This window comes from Pygocentrus nattereri, chromosome 14, assembly GCF_015220715.1.
Source record: "Pygocentrus nattereri isolate fPygNat1 chromosome 14, fPygNat1.pri, whole genome shotgun sequence".
In the NCBI taxonomy this organism is placed as follows: Eukaryota; Metazoa; Chordata; class Actinopteri; order Characiformes; family Serrasalmidae; genus Pygocentrus; species Pygocentrus nattereri.
In genome coordinates, this window is record NC_051224.1 from 13,250,330 (window position 1) to 13,265,270 (window position 14,941).

Below are 14,941 nucleotides of genomic sequence, written 5' to 3' on the forward strand. Positions count from 1 at the left end.
GAGAATCAAACTGTTTACTGCTGCTGCTTATAAACAGATTTGTCCACTATTATTTTAGGGAGTGAAACAGGAAATGTGTCAGGTTGCAGTGATTTCTGGGCAAGATTTGCTCACCCCTCTAAGGGCTCATCTAACACCCCCTTCACTTGATATAGTACAGTAAAGTAGTGGGTCTTTACATGGCATCTGGGATTCAACTGAGGAGAAACAGTGAGGCCAAGTGGACGAGGGCATGTTAAAACTGGCATTGAAGTGGGCGGATTGTTTACTTTGGGTGGGTCAGGTATCTTCTGTTTAATTCTAAAGGATAAGGACAGATTAGAAAATTCTTTTAGTACATGAAAGGACCAATAAGTGGATGTGTGAGACGTGTCTCAGTCAATGCATTTACTGCTTTATTTATGCTTATACTAACATTTTTTGTTGCTATGTAAACGTGACTATAGAAATATGCTCGCACATGTGGATTCTGACGCTGTATGATGTACTGTTGTCTATATCTATTTTTATAAGTAACAGGCCTGTCATGATATAACCAATAACCATGATTCTTAGGATCTAGGATCTCTAATGCACAAGCCTGAAGTAAGTAAACATGCTCACTATCAGTTGAGATCTAGTAGCTCCTAAATTTAACTCAAATAAACAAACGCTCACTGCTGCCCTCTAAAAGTGTCACAGCACCAGTCAGATGTTAAATTGACAATAAATAGCAATAAATGTGGTTTCTGCATTCTTTTATTTACATGTACATACCTCAATGGACACAAATGCACCCCATTCACCTTCTGTTTGTTGTGACATATACATACTGCATATGTAAAGGTAACTGTGTGTAAAGAACAACTGCAATCAGCTCAACTAACTGCGATCAGGGGCTTATATAATAATGGTTTATAGGCTCAATAACAGCAGAGGTGGCCAATATGATATGTTACCATTACTGTGATAAATAACCTCAGATTATGCACAATTCTAACCTCACAATTCTAAAAATTTAGACCAATTATAGAGAGCATGTACATCAACGACAACCAGCATAATAGTAACTACATAAACTGCACAGTAACAGACATGTTTGATTTTCCTGTTCCTTCTTAATCAGAATATTTCTGCAAGCAAATGATTTTTTAATATGACACTACTCTTCTGCTGCTGCACTCTGTCCACTCCAACTTCACAGAAAAACTAAAAATTGTGATACACATGGTGCATCATGAAAGCATCGTGATGCTATATTTTTAGCCATATTGCACATTTTTATGTCATACGTTAGCCAAACATACAGTGTGCTTCAAATGTCTATGTTAGAGATATGCTCTCATGTTCTAAAAAATAGTGCGTTAAATTTGTGACTGCACAAAAAAATGCATTGCTACTTCAAAAAAAATCTCAGTAAAGTGTGTCTAATTGTTTTGCAGGCTGAGACATTCAATAAAAAGAGTGTAAGAAACCACACCAGCCCTCAGACTTTCACTGGCTGCAGTTAAACCACACAGACTGTCACTGATTACCAAAAGATTCTCTAGAATCTAGAATGCCAAAGTTATGCCACATAGCTAAAGACAGTAGCAGCAGCCTGAACTTTGTACATTGGTCCATTTTATAGATAACACCTTGTCATACATACATATTTTATCAAAATAAAATAATCTCTTAATCAATAATTGTTATGTAATAAAATAACAAATGTAATGGATATATATGTGGAGTATGAATTCAGTAGGATGCGTCATCACACATATTGTTTATTTAAGAAGAGTGAATATGTCAAAATAAAGCTGACTTTAGGCAGCAAGATGGTGCTATTTGGGAACAACGCAGTTTGGGTCAAGGAAGTGATGATTTAATCCGTAGTTAGCAAGATGCTACTTAGCATGGTAAAACTTCTATCACTTGTTTGCTACATTAGCATTAAAGAAGCCACGTCTTGGCTGACTGAGCACATCTGGAGTAAAGAGAAGATTGTTTGTATTTGCCAAATTATTCATTTAAAGGCTGTAATAAAATTGTAACAGATGACACAGACGAAAAACAGAAAACACTATGATATGAAGACATTTGTAATTAAGTAATCTAATCTTAAATGGAGCAGTGTCTTTACAAACACTTTACTCTGCGATTTTCTCTTCAGACCCTTTGACATCATTTTGACATCTGGACAAGCTCACTTCATATTCTAGATAAGCTTAATCCAGTGGACAGAAAGGCCAGTGAATCAATGTGATTCTCAAGCAGACCACTGGACAATTGAGCATTGGCTAGACTTTTGGTATTTAGTTCATGATATCAAGTTAGACTTTATGAGATAGAATTTACCGTCAGAAGTCACATTTATTGTTAAATGTAATTTTATATATTTCTTACTTGTAGCTCAGTGAAACAAGAAGAGACATTCTGTTGAACATGCACAATGCTTCAATCCACACCACATTTGTGTTTGTGAGTAAAAGCAGTTTTTTCATTTGAATTCTCTTGTTTGATGGAAAGGAAAAACCGCGTTTTGCCATGTTTTTGTCATTTTCCAAAATCAAAGTGGCAAAAAGGTCAGAAGTAGAGACACTAAAATTTCACCATAACATGTAAATGTAATCTGAGTGTCATTCATTATGTAATATTGTCATTATATTAAATAAATTTAACATAAGCTGAATGTGTTGCAAAACCACAGTAATACAGTAATAACTGGTGAGATGTAGAGATAGAGCGAGAGAGAGACAGAGAGAGAGGAGAGACAGAGAAAGAGGAGAGACAGAGAGAGAGAAAGAGAGAGGACAGAAAAAATGGAAAGAAAAAAAGAAATGGGTGCAGAAAGAGAAATAGAAAGAGGCTAAAAAGAGTGAGAGAAACGGGTGGACGGAAACAAAAATGGGTGAAAAGTAGAGAGGGAAAGAGAAAAAAGTGGAGAGACAGATTGAGAGAGACAGCGAGAGAGAGAGAATAAAAAAGAGACAGAGAGATGGAGGGAGAGAAAGTTCTAATATCAGGCTGCACTGCTGCACAGCTGTCGGATGCTGATTCTCTCTACTGTTTACAAACATGATCCAGCCTCCTCACTGGCCGTCTCTCTGGCAAGCAGCCAAACAGGCGGCACTCAGAGTTGCCCTTGGCTACAAATCCGCCAGCGTGAAGCAGATCCTGCCCTAAAGAGCCCCAGATGTGCTGCAGACCTCCATCACAACAGCTTACATGCTCACTCCATTTTTCTGCCGCTCACACTTAAACAGATGTGGGTAGAGTAGCCTAGATCTGTACTCTCGTGATAGCACCGATACGTGGATACAACACTGACAAGTAAAAGTACCTTTCCAAAAACAACTGAAATAGAAGTACAAAAGTATCAGGTGAAAAACTACTGAGTGACTTAGAGAACTGTAGTGGAACTTCTTAGTAAATCCAGCGCCTCTCAGACACTGTAGGAAATGAAGAATGTTATGCTGCATTCTTCTCTTTTTGAGATTCTTTTAACCTAAAATAAATGCTAAAGCTCCATGGAGTCAGATGTGGCCAATCAAAAAGTAGCGCAGATGTTACTCTCCACTAAAACACACTGAGATTAAACACAAAAAGGTAATAGTAACTAAATTAGAATTACAAAAATGTAGCATAAAGCAGATTCATTCTTTATTTACTTAAGTAGAAGTTAAAGTATTAGGATTTGTAAATAATCAGTATGTGCTGTTTATCAAATCAAATCAAATTTATTTGTATAGTGCTTTTTACAACTGATGCCACTAGGCAGCTTCACAGAATTCCAGTATAGACAAGTTTTAAGATGAATGTAAAAACCCCAAGGGTGAGCAAGCCAGAGGCAACAGTGAAAACTCCCTCAGAGCTGAGGAAGAAACTATTCTGCCCTCACTTGAAAACCCCGCTTCAACAGCTAGGCAGATACATAACTTGTCCAAACCCTCTTGAGGTTTAAATGGATTTATTTGTTGTCACTATTCAATGGAAGAGTGTGCCAGGAACTCAGTAAAATTACAACACAAAAAAGCTTTCCACTTCCTTCTGCATTGTATAGTTGGAAGATACTCTCTCCTCCAGCGATGCCAGATAGTGTTGGCTAAAGCTTGGACTTGCTGCCACTGACTTGCATATAGGTCCTTATCATCAAACTCACCCTGAGGAGGAGGATGTGCCCCAATTTTCTGGGTAAAGAATGTTGCTGGTGACAGGATAAGAGGAGAATCAGGATCTGTTGACACAGGGACTAATGACCTTGAATTCACAATTGCTTAAACTTCAGCCATGAATGTATTGAGAACCCCATGAGTAAGCCTTGAAGGTTCCATCTTGAGAAACATTGAATCAAGAATACGCCTGCTGATGCCCATCAGACTTTCTCAACTGACCCCCATGTGAGAACTATGAGGAGGGTTGAAGTTCCAAATACATGCATTGTCAGACAGATATTGCTGGACCTCTTTGTTGCTGGATACAGTTTCAATTTTCAGTCCTTTGCAGGTACCCACAAAATTCGTCCCACAGCCTTACCTTAGCTGCTTTGCAGATCCCCTGATAGAGAAGAATTGTCGCAAGGCATTTATGAATGATGAAGCACTCAGTGACTCAATTACTTCAATGTGTATGGCTCGAGTGCTCATTCACGTAAATATAACTGCCCAGCATTTGCTCTCAGACAGGCCACCTCTTGTGCATTAAGCTGCAATCACCCAAGCTCTGAACACGTCTACTCCCACGTATGAAAATGGAGGTTCAGTACACAAGCGCTCCATAGGTAGGTCTGCCATTTTCTGGGTTACCATCTTACCCTGTAGCTTCCTGCAAGTAACACACTGATGGAGTATACCGCTGACACGTCACTTTCCACCAATGATCCATAGTCCAGCAGCTCTCAGAGCGCCTTCAGTAAAATGGCGACCTTGATAGTGAAAAGGTTAATGGTAACAACGAATAAGTAGAGTTATGACATGACTCTGAGCAGGAAGGATGAGAGGGTGGATTTCATCCTTCTTTAGATTGGCTTCTAAAAGATGTCCTCCAATTCTAAGCATGCCATGATCATCTATGTCTGGGCATAACCTAGAAAGTGGGCTCTGCTTGGGAACAGGTGTGCCTACTCAAATACATTGCAGCTCTTTTTTAAAGGCCTTGTGCTGCACACTTTGGATTATAACTCTCTTAGCTTGGTCTTACTCTTCCCTCGAGCAGGGTTCATCACAAATGTCTTGGCATATTTGCTTCTTTCTCATTATGATCCTTCCTGCACATCACTTAAAGAAAGCATATGTACGAGGTCAAAAGCTCCAGGAAGTGTGTGTGTGCGAGTGAGGGCCAGCCAGCAACAGGAAGTGAGCTGAAACCATAGTAGCTATTAATGTGTCCAGCAGAGCACACACAGCATGGGCCCAGAAGTGACAGACGTGCTGTCTCAACAGCTTCCTACCCAAGGTTTAGCTTGACCCCACTGAAGGTTTGCTTGTGTCTTTCTATGCCAATGAAATTAATTACCTTTTAAGGGACAGGCGTGCCCCAACTTATCATATATATAAAACCCAGTTTTCTCTGCCTGCGGCCAGAGCATTTCTGATCTGGCATGCGAATGCTTGTATCTGTTTGCTCTCAATAAATGTTACTCAAAGGCTCCACGTGTCTGAGTATTTGATTAACTGATTTTACTACGACAGGTTCAACTGACCTTATAGCTTGGTCAGCTAGGTTTTGGTCAGTTGAGATGTACCTCCACTGTTCTGGGCTGGTGGATTTCCTTATTTGCTGTACTTTGTTATGTACATAGACATAGAATTGTCTTGACTCGTTGTGAATGTAACCCAAGACTATTCTACTGTCTGAGCAGAATGTTACAGAGCCAAACTCCACGTCTATCTCACTTTGAATTGTGTCAACTATTTCCACTGCTAAAACTGCAACACAAAGTTCAAGCCGAGGAACAGTGATCTCGGGACAAGGCGGTATGAATATGAAGCCAACGTCTGCCTTCCCACTTGAGTCAAAGGTTCAGAGGTAGGCCACAGCTGCAATGGCCCCTGTTGAAGCATCACAAAAGACATGCTTCTCTTTTTGTGAGCTTGACTAAGTGAGATGGAGATATATTCTGACAAGGAATTCCGACCTTTTCACGTTCAGTAAGTGATTCTCTCCACAGCTTCCATTCTTGCAGTTTCCCTTCTGGGAGAGAAGCATCCCAGTCATGTGACTCCATGGTGAACTCCCTAAGGAATGACCTCCCTTGAATGCTCACAGGGGCTGCAAAACCCAGTGGGTCAAACGGACTGTTTATCGTTGACAAAACCCCATGTCTTTTATAGGGTTTTTCTGTTGCTGACACCTGAAATGTGAAGACATCTTCATCAATGTCCCAGCTCACTCCTAGAGTTCTCGGCATAGGAGGAGAGCCAGTGTTCATGTCCATTAGTCCCTTGGCCAAGTCTTCTGAAGGGAACTCCTTCATAACCTCAGAACTGTTAGAGGCAATTTTATGTAAGCACAAGTTTGAGAGTGCAAGCATGCCTTGGGCGTTCTATAGAAGTGAAACTGCCTGGTGCTCTGTGGGAACGGATGCCAGACTGTCATCAACACAGAAATTTCTTTCAGTGAAATGCCTAGCTTAAGCTCCGTAGTCGTCCTCACCTACAAGGGCAGCTCTCCTGAGCCCATACATAGCCACTGCTGGTGATGGGCTGTTACCGAAGATGTGCATGCACATCCTGGACTCAATCACCTTGTCTTCAATGTCATTATTACGATACCAAAGGAATCACAGGAAGTTCCGGTGATCCTCGTGCACCACAAAACAATGAAACATATGCTGCACATCAGCTGTTACTGCAATGGTCTCTGTTCTGAAGCGCAGAAGAACTCCAATCAAGCTGTTATTCATATTGGGACCAGTTAGGAGGACATCGTTAAGTGACACCATCTTGCTTGGCGCTAGAATCAAAAACAACCCTTATCTGATCAGGCTTTTGGGGAAGATACACCCCAAATGTTGGCAAATACCAGCATTCCTCCTCTGGCGTCAGAGGTGGAGCTACTTCCTTGTGTCCATTTTCAAAGATTTTATTCATAAAATCAATTAAATGCTGCTTCTTTACTGGACGCTTCCTGAGCATGTGGGAAAGCGATGTTAGACGCTTAGCTGCCTGCTCATGGTCATTTGAAAGTCTTTGTCAGGGGCTAGGAAAAAGGAAGTGGTGCAACCCAACAGTTACTGCTATCCTGATATACCTCTTTGACCCATTAGCCTCAAGAAGGCAAGATCTTCCATGGAAAGAGCTGGTTTATCATCCTCTTTGGTGTTGCAGAAAACAGACTCACTCACTGAGATTCCAGCATCGGCTGGGATGCACTGACGACTTGTGGTTGAGGGGCACAGACTGTGAAGCCAGTTTGGATCACTGCTCTTATCTTTAATTTGAACACTGTTAGTGCATGGGATCATGAAGCTGGGGTGACCATTTTCAATCACATTGATTTTGAAGACGTTTACTGATGAGGGCTTATGTGCCCCGTGAAGACAGACTTCTCCAATTACCACCCAACCAAGAGCCAGGCGTTGAGCAAAAGGTGCATGAAGTGGGCCATTGCGTTGTTCTAGGACCTTCTGTGCCTGGATGATATCTCTTCCCAGAAGAATGAGTACCTGGACTTCAGGATGTAATGAGGGTATTCTTGTGGCTAGACTCTTCAGATGGGTATGATGCCTTATTATGTCAGGGGTAGGAATTTCCGACCTATTGTTAGGAAGCTCATTACACTCGATGAGTGTGGGAAGAGCTAAACATACATCTTTGTCAACAGATTCTATTATAAATCTGTTTGCTCTCCGACCTCTTGCTTCTGTGACACCTGCACATGTTTTAAGAGTGTAGAGTGAAGCATTGCCAGGTATGCTGAACATGTTGAAGAAGGCTGATTTAGCTAGAGACTTGTTACTTTGGTCATCCAAAATAACATATGTCCTCACTCTTTTCTCAGGGTGTCCCTCCAGATAAACATCAGCAAGGCATATTTTGGCACAGGACCACCCTGGGAAGCCATCTCCACATACCTCAGTACAGGTGGTGCAACAGCGAAAACATATTAGGTTCTCCTTCAAGAAAGTTTTCCTTTCCTCGAGAGACTTCTCACAAAAGCCTTTACACTTACGCAATGGGTGTGGCTTCTTGTGAAGGAGACAGTTTCTGTTGGGGTCTTCAAACCTCCATATCGCACTCCTCTCATCATTCTTGATGGCATTGTCCAACTCTGTCTTATGCACCATTATAGGATTGCATACTGTTCCTCTTTGGAACCTCTCTGTCTTGAGTGGTGCTGTGTTGCTGCTGGTAAGTTGTAAGCTGTGATCATTTGTCATTTTTTCTACAGCACGAATAAAGCTGGAGAAGAACGAAAAAGGAATCTTCTAGTTTCTTCTTCATTAAGAAAAAAGATGGAGAACTTCGCCTTTGTATAGATTATCAAAACCACATCCCTATCCACTTCCTCTGGTCCCAGTAGCCTTAGAACAGTTAAAGGGAGCTAAAACATTCACCAAATTAGATCTAAGAAGTGCCTACAATTTAATATGTGTCAGAGAGGGAGATGCGTGGAAAACAGCTTTTATGACCACTAGGGGGCACTATGAGTACCTGCTGATGCCCTTCGGGGTCTCTATAGCGCCCTCTGTGTTCCAGGCATTCATTAATGAAGTACTGCGAGACAAGTTAGGACATTTTGTGATTGCTTATCTGGATGACATCTTGATTTATTCCTCAGACAGACACCCATGTGCATCATGTTCGGGCAGTGTCCAAGAGACTACTGGAAAATAATCTGTATGTTATTGGAGAAAAGTGTGAATTTAATCTTGAATCTGTCAATTTCCTGGAGTATGTAGTCAGTAGTCAAGGGGTTATCATGGATGATCACAAGGTTGACGCTGTCGTTAACTGGCCCACTCCTACTTCAGTCAAAGAACTACAACGGTGCTTAGGATTTTCAAACTTCTATAGAAGGTTTATCAGGAATTTCAGCACTAAAGCCACGCCACTCACATCCCTACTCAAAGGCGCCCCAAAAGGATCAGATGGACAGAGCAAGCAGGCATTTTGAGAACTCAAAGAAGCCTTCCTTTCAGCTCCCATTCACACACATCCCAATCCTTTCAAACCATTTGAGGTTGAAGTGGATGCTTCCAAGACTGGTGCACAATGGCATAGGACTGAGTAAGTGGGCTTCTAACAGCAAAGTACTGTTGCTCTTTGACCCAAAAGAGCCCCCAAGCTTCTTTTCTGCATGCCGGAACTCTTACATCATTCCAGACCTGGCCTTCACCATATGCCGCAGCAATGACCTGAAACCAGAGAGACACGTCCTGGACAAGTTCCCTCATTCACACCCCCGGCCATCCATCATCAAAGTACCATCACTGGTACAGCCAGTAGCTGGCAAACCGGTCAGGAGATGGAACTTCAGAAAGGCGAAGTGGCAGCTCTTTATGGCAGAAACGGAAAGAAGATCTGCTGGCCTCCCAGACCCACAAGTAGCTGATGTGGACGTTGCATATTGCAAAGTCATCCCAAGGGCAGCAAAGCACAACACTCCATGTGGCTACAATAAGAACTACATCCTGGGCTGGGATGAGGAGTGCAGCTGTCTGCTGCGTCAACACCAGCAGGCAAGCTCCAGAGAAGAAATGGAGGCAACAGCAACAACCTTACAGCAGAAGCTGGATGACACCCAAAGGACCAGGTGGACTGAAGTAATGGAATCTATCGACTTCACCCACTCTAGTCAGACGGCATGGCAGACCATCAACCTGCTCTCAGGGAGTAGAACAACACCCCGCCGGTGTCCAGTGACATGCCTTCGGATATCCACGCATTGTCCTGCCCGCAGCCGAATACTGTGCCCACATGTCCACATGTGAACAAGGTAGATACTGCCATCAGCAGCGCCCTCCGGATAGTAACTGGTTGTCTGAAACTCACCCCTGTGTCCTACCTGCCAGTCCTTGCTGGAATCGCCTCAGCTAGTCTCAGACGGATGCAGCTACCCTCACCCTGGCAAGAAAAGTGCAGAAGTATGACTGGCACATCCTGCACAAAGACACAATAACATCGGCTCCACCAAGCAGGCTCAAGTCTCGCCATCCCTACAACAAGGCAGCACAAGAGATGCTACGGTCTATTCTTGAGGATTTGTCCAGGGATGCTTGGCTGGCAGCAACTGAAAACAGAAGTGGGAGACGGCTGGGCCATCCCGCATCCAACAATACATCAGGGACCCAGGAGGCGGTGTAAAAGGAGACCTCCCATGCCACCTTTGGACCTTGCTGAAACGTTTACGCACTGGGGTCGGCCGTTGGACAGTATGCGAGCGTGGCGAACCTGAACAGACTGCACATAATTACCGACTGCCCCTATACAGCCCACCCTCAGAAGTTGGCCTCTTTGACTTGGGACCAGAGACGAGGGCATGGCTGCATGGCACTGAGTTGGCCATCTGATGATATACGAAAGAGAGAGACAACCCAGCGGACTGGTATAGATTTTTAACCTGGGCCGAAATAGCACAAAACTCTTTGACTAGTTCCTTGACAGGTATGAGCCCTTTTCAGTGTATTTTGGGATATCAGCCTCCCTTGGCTCCGTTGACTGGGGAGGACACAGAGGTTCCGGCGGTCGACCACTGGATGAACTGGAGCGAGGTTGCTGGACTCCAGAAGACGAGGTGGTCTCTTGCAGTATCTAGCGGATTGGGAGGGCTACAGACCTGAGGAGTAGTGTTGGGTGACAGCCAAGGACATTCTGGACCCTGCTCTCGTGATGTATTTTAACAGCCAGCACCCTGAGAAGCCTGCTCCATGTCCCAGGGGTCGTTATTTCTGGTTTCATCTCACATGTTTTTGACCTTGTGTTTTCTCCTGTTGCTTGTTTACACTGTTTTTTAGATTTGCCCTTTTGTACTGTTGCCTGGTTTATTGGATAATGGATTTTTACTCATTGTCTGTGTTTTGGACTTTTTTTTACCTGCTTGGTTATGATTGCCTTCTGTGTTTTGCGGTTTACTTTGGAACTGACCCATGCCTATGTATTGACGACGATATATCTGCCTGAATCTCAAAGTAAAGCAAAGTAAATCTCTGTTTATAACCATGACTGTCTGCTTACTGGTCATATATTACACACTGCTGTGTGGCAATAATCAATCATGAATCATGAAATGTCCTCTGAAATTTAGTGTGCGTTGATCACATATTTATGCGTGTAAAAAGTTACACTGTTAGAATATTACACTGTACGCAACCACTCAAAACAATATTGATTGCCTCATCCTGCTTCATAGCTACAGCACACACCCATGAGTCAATTAACTTGACAGAGACAAATTATGTGTGGTTTATCATTAGTTCTAAACATGTTGATCTACATCTTTATTTGTCACTTTCAGTCACTTGAGTAGTTTGACTTTATTGATAAAGTTCCAAGAATATGCCAGTAAATATGAAAATAGACAGGAAAAATGCTGTAGGCAAAACTTTCAGAGTAACTTTTACAGCCATGCTTTAGTACATAGTGGCATAGGCTACAACATTAATTCAACCAGCTAGCGATGTTAAATCTCATTATTTCTCACTGGACTGAACAGGATTTTTGTCAAAGTTCTCTAAAGCTTGTTATAACAGTTACTACGAAAGAATGCACAGGGGTTGCAGAGGGGGAATTAACCAACGCACGGGGAAAGCGAGGGAGAGACGGCGGAGGCTTATGGAGAAGAGTGGATATAAGCCGCGTCTCCCCTCCGTCATCATGGGCAACGTGAGGTCGCTGGCGAGGGAGTACCGGGAGTGTAGTCTCATGTGCTTTTCGGAGACATGGCTACACCAGGACATCCCGGATGACCATGTTTCCATTGATGGCTTCCACACTGTTCGGGCCGGTCGGGGCTGCACCGAGAGCGGTAAGCGCAAAGGAGGTGGTGTCGCTGTGCTAGTTAATAACCGCTGGCGTAACCCTGGTCACATTACCATCAAGGAACGTACCTGTTGCCCGGATATTCAGCTGTTGGCTGTCGGACTCAGGCCATATTATTTACCACGCGAGTATTCGCATGCCATCATCGTGACTGTCTACATTCCCCCCTCTGCCAACCCGACGTCGGCAAGTGACGTCATTTATTCAACAACAGCACGTCTCCAGACGCAACACCCGAGTGCCTTCATCGCCATATCAGGTGACTTTAACCATGTCGCTATGGCCAAGGCACTACCACACTTCACGCAGTATGTGGACTGTCCCACCAGAGAGGAAAGAACACTGGACCTGCTGTATGCTAATGTTAAGGACGCATACAGCTGCTCCCCCCTTCCCCCGCTGGGTAGGTCAGACCACAACTTGGTTCACCTCAGTTCCTGTTATGTGCCGCTGGTGAAGAGTCAGCCTGTGACCAAGCGGATAGTGAGTAGATGGTCTGTGGAGACTTACGAGGCACTGCAGGATTGCTTCGAGGCTACTGATTGGTCTGCACTCTGTGAGCCGCACGGAGAGGACGTCGACGGGCTCACAGAGTGCATCACGGACTACATTAACTTCTGTGTGGACTCCACTGTCCCAACCAGGACTGTTAAATGTTACCCAAACAACAAGCCGTGGGTAACGAAGGACATTAAGGCTCTCCTCAACAGGAAGAAGAGGGCCTTCAGAGCTGGAGATAGGGAGGAGGTTGAGAACGATCCAGAGGGAACTGAGGACAGCTATCAAGGAGGTGAAGAACAAGTACAGGAGGAAGCTGGAGTGGAAACTCCAGCAGAACAACATGAGGGAGGTCTGGAATGGGATGAGGACCATCACCAGCTTCAGGTCCAACAACAACAGAGGAGTAGAGGTCAGTGTGGACAGGGCCAACATGCTAAATCTGTTCTTTAACAGATTTGACACGGCAGGCTCTGTCCCCCCCCAGCCTGACTCCTCTGCTGCCAGTCTTCAGCAGACCATACCACTCATCCCCCCTCCCCCTCCTGATAGCCTGCCCCCCTCGTGTGATAGCCCATCTCACACCTCCATCCCTCCCCCACCCACCTCCTCTAAAGTGTGTCTCACTGCTGACCAGGTGAGAAGACAACTGAAGAGACTCCACACAAACAAGGCTGCAGGCCCTGATGGGGTTCCACCCAGGGTGCTTAAAGCCTGTGCTACCCAACTATGTGGAGTACTTCAACGTGTCTTCAACTTGAGCCTGAGTTTCCAGAGGGTCCCCATGATGTGGAAGACATCTTGCATTGTTCCTGTCCCAAAGACGCCACGACCCAGTGACGCCAAGGACTACAGGCCAGTGGCACTGACGTCTCATGTCATGAAGACCATGGAGAGGCTCGTCTTGGATCAGCTCCGACCCATAGTCCAGCCTTTTCTAGATCCCCTCCAGTTTGCCTATCAGCCCCGCCTGGGAGTTGAAGACGCCATCATCTATCTGCTCAACAGAGTTTATGCTCACCTGGATAAGCCAGCCAGCTCTGTGAGGGTCATGTTTTTTGACTTCTCCAGCGCATTTAACACCGTCTGGCCCACTCTTCTGGGCGATAAGCTCACAGTGATGCAGGTAGATGCCCCCCTTGTGTCCTGGATTGTTGACTATCTGACCGGCAGACCACAGTATGTACGCCTGCAGCACTGTGTGTCGGAAAGAGTAGTCAGCAACACTGGAGTGCCACAAGGTACTGTCCTCTCTCCCTTCCTCTTCACCCTCTACACCACGGACTTCAGCTACTGCACAGAGACTTGCCACCTTCAGAAGTTTTCTGATGACTCTGCAATAGTTGGATGTATCAGCAAGGGTGAAGAGGATGAGTACAGGGCAACGGTGAAGGACTTTGTCGCATGGTGCGAGCGGAACCACCTGCAGCTCAATGTGACAAAGACAAAGGAACTGGTGGTGGACCTGAGGAGGGACAAGGCACCGGTGACCCCTGTGTCCATCAGCGGGGTCAGTGTGGACACTGTGGAGGATTACAAATATCTGGGTGTGTATATTGACAATAAACTGGACTGGGCTAAGAACACTGACGCCCTCTACAGGAAGGGCCAAAGTCGTCTCTATTTTCTGAGGCGCCTGAGGTCCTTCAACATCTGCCGGACTATGCTCAGGATCTTCTATGAGTCTGTGGTGGCAAGTGCTATCCTCTATGCTGTTGCATGCTGGGGAAGCAGGGTGAGGGTGGCAGATGCCAACAGATTCAACAAATTGATGCGCAAGGCCGGTGATGTTGTGGGTGTGGAGCTGGACTCGCTGACGGCAGTGTCGGAGAGGAGGATGCTGTCTAAGCTGCGGGCCATTATGAACAATGGCTCCCACCCACTCTACGACACGGTGATGAGACACAAGAGCTCATTCAGCTCAAGACTCATCGTACCAAAATGCACCACAGAGCGCCACAGGAAGTCATTCTTACCTGTGGCCATCAAACTCCATAACTCCTCCCTCAGTGTGTGATTCAAAAAACTGTTCATATGTGCAATAACAACAATTGTGTGTGTAGAGTACTTAAATCTGGTGTACATACTGTAAATTCTATATATTGTCTTAAATTATTAGTAAAGTGTTTATTTTTACATAAATGGCTGCAACTGTAACAACTGCAATTTCCCCCTGGGATCAATAAAGGAATCTGAATCTGAATCTGAAGAATGCATTTATGGAGCATGAATAGCTCAATTGCAGACATTGTTGGACAGCGTAAAGGCCTATTCACACCTTCTGATTTTTAAAAAACAAAAATGCATTTCAGGTTTTATGGATGGATGTGGATCAGACTGATCAAATACTGCTACACTGTCATGGTTGCAGTTTTAATAAAAGGCAGCAGAGCAGTAATCTTGTTCATAAGCACAAACACTTACACAATAATACTTACAAGCAACCCGCTAACTAAAAATGTGGAGGTTAAAGGAAATATACGGAGAATCTTTGTTAAAAT

At 44.3% G+C, this 14,941-nt stretch overlaps 1 protein-coding gene across 1 annotated transcript in view; it reads right to left on the reverse strand.

Moving 5' to 3' along the window:
- mrc2 (mannose receptor, C type 2) overlaps positions 1-14,941 on the reverse strand; it is a 74,461-nt gene that overhangs the window by 44,909 nt on the left and 14,611 nt on the right. The gene's annotated exons all lie outside the window — the stretch shown is intronic.